This window comes from Macrobrachium nipponense, chromosome 1 (assembly GCF_015104395.2).
Source record: "Macrobrachium nipponense isolate FS-2020 chromosome 1, ASM1510439v2, whole genome shotgun sequence".
Classification (NCBI taxonomy): domain Eukaryota; kingdom Metazoa; phylum Arthropoda; class Malacostraca; order Decapoda; family Palaemonidae; genus Macrobrachium; species Macrobrachium nipponense.
In genome coordinates, this window is record NC_087200.1 from 40,311,952 (window position 1) to 40,319,451 (window position 7,500).

The window sequence follows — 7,500 nt, forward strand, 5'->3', positions numbered from 1 at the left end:
CATCAGTGCATCTTCTTCAGCTCATAAATGAAGAGCGTAAACACTTTCCCTGAAGGCTTACGAGCTCAGTCCATGTGTCCCTTTGCTCCACAAACATTGAAATTATCCCACGAGGATACTTTTCATTCCGCGGATGAGTTGTAAGTCAACTGCAGCGGATTTTTGCTAAAGAATATGCTGCTATTGAAGTTCAACAGTCGTCTCACAAGCTCGCGGCCCAAAGTTTGATTACTGAACATCGTTTCCGTTGGTCATTTGTGATCTAGATATATTGTAGCCACCACCCTCACCTATTCGCTAGTTTAATGCCTTATCTAGACAAAAGTTATCCAGTGTTCGTTTCTATTCACACGTAAATTAACAAATATCAGAGAGAGAGGAGAGAGAGAGGGAGTGGGGGGGTGGGGGGTGGGGGGGGCGGGTTCCCGAGTAACTTTAGTTCAGCGGGTATACGACCATCGCTGTAAATCCAACTTTATTGGGCGTTAACATTTTCAATAAAATCACTGAAATCTTCCTTATTACTGCATGAATGAAATACTGAGCTGATTTCCTGAAATGAGTTGAATATACAAATTAGGCCGAAGGCTAAGCGCTGGGACCTATGAGGTCATTCGGCGCTGAAGGGAAAATTGACAGTGAAATGTAACGGAGGTGTAACAGAAGGAAAACATCTCAGTTGTGCTATGAAGCAATTGTTAGAAGAGGGTGGAAAGTAAGTGAAGGAAAGAATGTGAAAGGAGGTACAGTTAAAGGGATGAAAGGGGTTGCAGCTAGAGGCCAAAGGGACGCTGCAAAGAATCTTAAGTAATGCCTACAGTGGCCCGCGCGTGAGGTGAACTGATGGCATTAACCCTCCACGGGGATTTCTTGAAATGAAATCAAGCTATCATGTCCTGTGAAGCTTATTTGAATAACTGGTAGCACTAAGAAACCTTGTGGTAAATAAAATATATATAAAATATAAATAATTGATGGCGTATTTGAGCCATATAAGTGCATTTTGCCATTTAGTGTGCTACATTTAGTTGCCATGTGGCTGGTATTGACCTGATACCCAATGTTCCCAAACCTTGATTTATAGGTTACTCGTACAATCTCAAAAAAAAAAAAAAAAAAATTAAAAAAAAATTAAAACAAAATAAAATAGAATAATAAAAAAAAAATCAATCAATCGATCCATACTTGGTCTATGCCAACAGCAGCCCCTATGCAACCTTAGGTTGGAGTTCAAGCGCATTTTCGACTTCCTCTGAAATAGCTTATATTGACTTCATTATCTAAATACCTTTATATTTGCTTACAACTTTATATACAGTTTTGTTCGTTATAATTTGTTTGTATGTGTTCAATTTCAAATGCGGGATCTTATTACTGATGGAGCTATGTAGTATTCATACTCTGCTATGTAGTATTTATACAGAGGCCTGTAGATTATATATATATATATATATATATATATATATATATATATATATATATATATATATATATATATACACTATATATACACACTAGGCCTATATTCGAGATGGTATTTCAAACACCCTTTTGGTTTGTCCATTAAAATAATTTACGTACAAAGGACTCAAGCAAACGTAACCGAACAGGGTGAAAGAACTTCAAGTTGTTTTCGGAAGACAAGCATCAACGATTTCTGTACCTTCAATAAATTAATTTCTTCTAGATATTAAAATGAAATTAAATCTTTGATCCGTCTGATGTTAAGTAAAAGTACATGCCCTTTTAAATACTTATAAGAAGCTAAAAGTTAAAAAATGAAAAATAAATATATTGATTTTTCCAAATTAACTCACAATCTACCGTTGAGTAGTGAGCAGTATAGTATACGCACCGCAGTTGCAGAATAAATTGGCCATAAAATAGTTTTTTTTTCTTTCTTTCTTTGCGCCTTAAAAACATAGACGGCATTTAAACTCCCGCCAATCGACAGCCCCGTTACAGTGAACCCCAAACGCGATTTAAATGCCCTGGTGGAGCCCAGAAGATGCTGGTGTCCGGTATCCGCTGAATGAATTTTGGGGGAGGGAGTTAAACCAATCGTTCGCCGGGAAGAATTTAAATGTATTCATTCAAACTGAACTGAGCTATTTGATTCAACGGAGTTGAAATGGCTCTCCCCTTTTCAAAAATAGAGGTGGTGTTGCCATTTGGTATTAAGTGATGATATTTTACTAAAACGTACTTTTAAATATTTTCTAAGTATTTTAATGAGATTTCATAGTTTAAAATAGCGATAGACGGAAGAGGAGGGAGGAGGAAAGGGGAAGATGAGGAAGGACGAGGGGGAGGAGGAGGAGGAATTCCAATGTGCATTCTAACACAAATAACACCGTTCTAGTACCACACACACATACAAACACACACACACACGCACACACATACACACACACACACGCACGCACACACATACACACACACACACACACACACACACACACACACATATATATATATATATATATATATATATATATATATATATATATATATATATATATACGTATTTAAGGAGCATAAATGAAACAAAGATAACTGACTAAGCCACTATATTTTCGATCAATACAGATCTTGCCTTATCTCAATATGGAAACTATGAGAAGGTGCTATTGAGGCAATATCTACATTCATAAGAACACTTGAAGTTTAATTGTAAATTATGATAAGTATATAAATGAAAAACAGTACATATGTCCTGACAGGATTAATCTATTTCAGATATTAACTCAAAGACTGTTACACAAAATAATAAATCTATATTATATATTTAGGATGATCAAGCCACAATACACACAAACATGCAAACTGTTAAAATACGTTTGCTATAACACTTGCAGAGTGAAGGGTGAGCCTTTTGGACAGGGAAAGGCGTGCCATTAATAAACCTTATTTTTATAGGACACCTGTTGTGGATTATTTCTCTGTGGAATATAAAAATCGAATCGTTTGGTTATCTGGACCAACCTTAACTATGCTATCAAAATAGGCAAGTTTCACATATTCCTATCGGAGTAAATAGTTAAAATTTAGGCAAAGCTAGCCTGATTTTCATATTTTAATAAAAACTTTCTTTCATAAACTAGACTCGACTAATTTCTTTTCAAGATTTTATTAGAATATGTTAACTTTCTACTTGTGCAATTAATGGCAGGATTATCTATCATCTCAAACATGGACAAAAATTACACCACCATGCTGTGCGTATCTTTGCATTTTTTCATACTGTCAAGTTATCTTTTTCAGTGATACTTCAGGTTTTCCTACTTGAAATTTATTACAAGAATTACATGGCATTTGATGTACACACCCATTGGTACTGTTAAGATAGTTGTTTATCAGTACTTTTAAAAATATTTTATTACTGCTCGTAAATGCAACATTGTCATCAAAGTTTACAATCTGATGGGAATATCTTTGAAGTTGTCACAATATGGGAGTACGAATGAGTTTTTGTGGAACATACTTATTTTCATGACCACAAAATACTTCATTTTTTTTTCATCTTGCCAATATTCCAAATGACATCTATTTCATCTTCAATATATTAAGAGTTACAAAAACGTAATGCTCTTAAAACCATTGATGTCAAAACTGATTTCTTACCTGATTTTCAACGGCATAAAAATAAACAAATTGTGAAATATATGTGGGTTGCCTGGATATACAAATTCAGACTCATTACTTCTGTGAATATGGCTATTCAGGACTAATGATATACTATAACCCTCTCTACAGTAAAATACAGCGTGATAATAAAAGTCATACAATGCCCACATGCTACATCAACATTGACAAGGCACATAAATATAGAGGTTAGGACCAATCCATAACGCTGGGACCTACGAGGTCATTCAGCGATGAAAGGGAAATTGAGAGTAGAAAGGTTTGAAAGGTGTCACAGGAGGAAACCTCAAAGCAGTTGCACTAACAAGCAAGCTGGAAAAAAAGGTATGAACGGAGGTACAGTAAAAGGAATGAAAGGGGTTGCAGCTAGGGAACAAAGGGCGCTACAAAGAACCCTAAGTAATGCCTATGGTGCACCGCGTGAGGTACACTGACGACACTAAGCCCCTACGGGGACAAAGGACAGAAAGTCACAGCTAAAACAGAATCTTTAGTCACAAAATTCACAAAAGTGGCGTCGTGATTTAAGAAGGAACTTCAGGTATCTTTCATACCTTGCATTTCCTAGCAAACTCAGGCATTCAGGTTTCGTTTATATTACACAAATATTCGTGTGTAATATCTCTATCGATTTTTACTGGCCTCTGAAATTCTGTCATTTGCCAAAATTTAGTTTAAAACGCAAGTTTTCGAAGTGGAAACTAGAAACATATTTACTAATTATTTCTGCTAAGTTACGTGCAAGCTTCAAGTTAAAATGGTCATAACTGACTCTCAAAATCATTCCTATTATTTTCTCTCGTGTAATTGTATCTTCATCAACCTTACCCACTAAACGAGAGACCAATTTGTAATGCTTAATCTTACTTAGCAGATCAAATAAAGGTAGTCTTCACTTGAAAGTAAAATCAAACTTATTTGTGTGCAACTCAATCAGTGTCTCACGAAAACCGAAATTTTTCACACATGATATTAACTATGACTCAGATAAATGTATGCAGTGTACTATTCCTGTAAGTCATATTGCCAAACTTTATGTAACCAGAGTACTATTTCTGTAAAACATATAGCCGAGCCATATGAAGCCTAAGTATTATTACTGTAAATCATATTGCCTAGCTACATGTATGTAGAGTACTTTTCCTGGAAATCATATTGCCGAGTTATATGTAGGCAGAGTACTATTTCTGTAAATCATATTGCCAAGCTATATGTAACCAGAGTACTATTCCTGGATATCATGTTGCTGAACTATATGCAACCAAAGTACTATTCCTGGAAATCACATTTCCGAGCTAGATGTAACCAGAGTACTATTCCAGGAAATTATATTTCCGAGTTATATGTAGGTAAAGTACTATTTCCGTAAATCATATTGCCGAGCCATATGTAGCCAGAGTACTATTCCTGTAAAACACATTGCCGAGCTACGGGTATATGTAGCCAAACTACATTTCTGTAAATTATACTGCTGAGCTATATGTAGCAAGAATACTAATTACACTCCTTGGTGTGTTTATACCTGTGGGGAAGGTCAGTCCATGGTTTTCTGTCTCCTGAGCAGGTTGAAACTAGGGTCCTAGTGCTGGAAGGTGCCTGTGGGTCGGCACTACAGCAGCACAGTTAGTTGATCTTGGAAGGGAAGCTAAGAGGCCGGGTTTTCGCAGACGTAGCTGAAAAGAGAAGTCATTCTTGAAAAGGAAGGAAGCTTTTCTGAAGAAGAAAAAATTCTTCGAGAGAACTCTAATAGAAAACAATGTTACTTATTCCTAGAAGATCGTGTCTTATTAAACAGATTATCAAGTGGTTACACAAGGTTGTTACTTGGTGCTAAGGTGTCAAATGCTTGAAGGCTAATTACTCTAGAAGAGAAGAGTTTTTAGATGGGTTCATGTCTACGAGCTTATAAACACCTGGCAATGATGAAATGAACCACAATGTTTTTTCAATTTATAATCTACGTGTTCCAGCTAACAATAAGATTTTACATACCATTCTAATTGCAGAGGTTTTCGTGATAGTGTATTCTCGTTATGTTACGAAAACTAATACTAAAAAGATTTATAATTGACAATTTCTTTTGTTGAGAGAGAGAGAGCGAGAGAGAGAGAGAGAGAGAGCTTACACTTTGGAAGCGCCGTGAATCTTGGGTTATTGTGTAAAGAAGTACCTGCTCTTCAAAGATTCCTGTTATTTTGAAGCGTGAAGTGTGACCCATTATTTTCATTTCCACAATGCTATGATGAATATGTGGAATAATTCATCGTACAAGATGACATCGTATCTGTAAAGGTGGCCTCACACAAGGCCTTTATTTCTCCAGCAGTGAGCCGTTGCCGCAGAAAATGGAAAACCGGGAGATTTTAGCACGAGATTTTCGCTTCCCGACTAGACGGGAAGCAGCGAGCACGAACCGCGAGCGACTGCGTAGTGTAAACAAACAAGATAGCTGCTGCTGATAGGACATACTCTCAGAACTTTTGGCTTCTCTTCTCCTGAGCCACTCTCGAACCCACAAACGTTTTTTGTTATTCTTGCATTCATGTAAGATTCCGAGAAAACAAATCACTGCAGCACATCATGCAACAGTCCGACAAATTCTGGGCGCCATGATGTTATCAGCTGATCAGTTTTATTTACTTTTTCCTACTGCTCCTCGAAACCACAAGGTCTTAGTGTTACGATACAACACTTTTGCTCGCGAGCATCGGCTGGATGCTGGCCAAAACCGCGAGCAAGAAATGACTAGTGTGATACCAGCTTAACGGGTGTGTGCCGTCAATACACCCCCACATGGTGAACCATAAGCTTTACCAAAGGTAGCTCGCATCGTCCCTTCAGCGCCCACCGGCACTCACTTTTTAGTCCTTTACTTTACCTCTATTCCGCTTCCAACTTCAATCTCTGTTTCCAACCTTTCTGATTATGCTTCTTAATGCAACTGTCATCTCTTTCAACAGTTCCATTCTTAAATCCTTGTGCTTTATATCCTTTATTTTCTAGCAATCCTTCTTCTTCCTGTCCAACCACTCCAACTCCCACTTTCACTACCTTAAGTGCTGAATGGCCGAAAGCGCCACGTTCTTGTCATTATAGCCTAAATTTATTTGAATTATAGCATATACTGCATCGGCGATCTTGCCTTAGTACCAGAAATTTAAAAAGTTAGTCAATTAGACAGTGGCGATTATCCTCAATCATTTTTGACATGGGTCATTCCACGAAATCAGTGCACAAATATTTTCAAAGTGTCCTGTTCTAATTCAAAGTCTGTGCAACAATGTTATCTGTATGTACAAGACAACGATATTTCTCTTGCAAAGTTACCTCAAAATGATGACTGCATTTAGTGATGTTCTTAGTCTGGCAATATAGAAAGGCTGAGAGAGAATCATTCTCTTGCCACACCCACCCCCACTTTTGGTGCCATTGATGTCTTAGCCCCACTGTATTCTTTCTCCGGTGCAAAGCTATAATATGTATACCAGGTTTTGTTGAAATTACACGAAGCATGTAAAAGTGTATGTGGCACACACACACACACATATACATATATATATATATATATATATAATATATATATATATATATATATATATATATATGTGTGTGTGTGTGTGTGTGTGTGTGTGTGTGTGTGTGTGTGTGCGCGCGTGTTTGTGTGTGTATGTGTGTATATATATATATATATATATATATATATATATATATATATATATATATATATATATATATATATATATGAATAACTTGATCACGAAGTATATAAAACGTGATGCTATGTATAAATAAAGGTTTTTGCCACGAAGGAAAAAATGAAAAAGCGAGATAGCCGAGTATATATATATATATATA

The 7,500-nt window shown here is 36.5% G+C and overlaps 1 long non-coding RNA gene across 1 annotated transcript in view; it reads right to left on the reverse strand.

Annotated features, from left to right (window-relative positions):
- Positions 1 to 2,555: 2,555 nt before the first annotated feature.
- The window catches only part of LOC135220134 (uncharacterized), a 6,839-nt gene continuing 1,894 nt past the window's right edge, over positions 2,556 to 7,500 (reverse strand). Inside the window, exon 2 of the long non-coding RNA XR_010315588.1 lies at positions 2,556 to 5,318. This is a non-coding gene — a long non-coding RNA (uncharacterized LOC135220134). The remainder of the gene's footprint in view (positions 5,319 to 7,500) is intronic.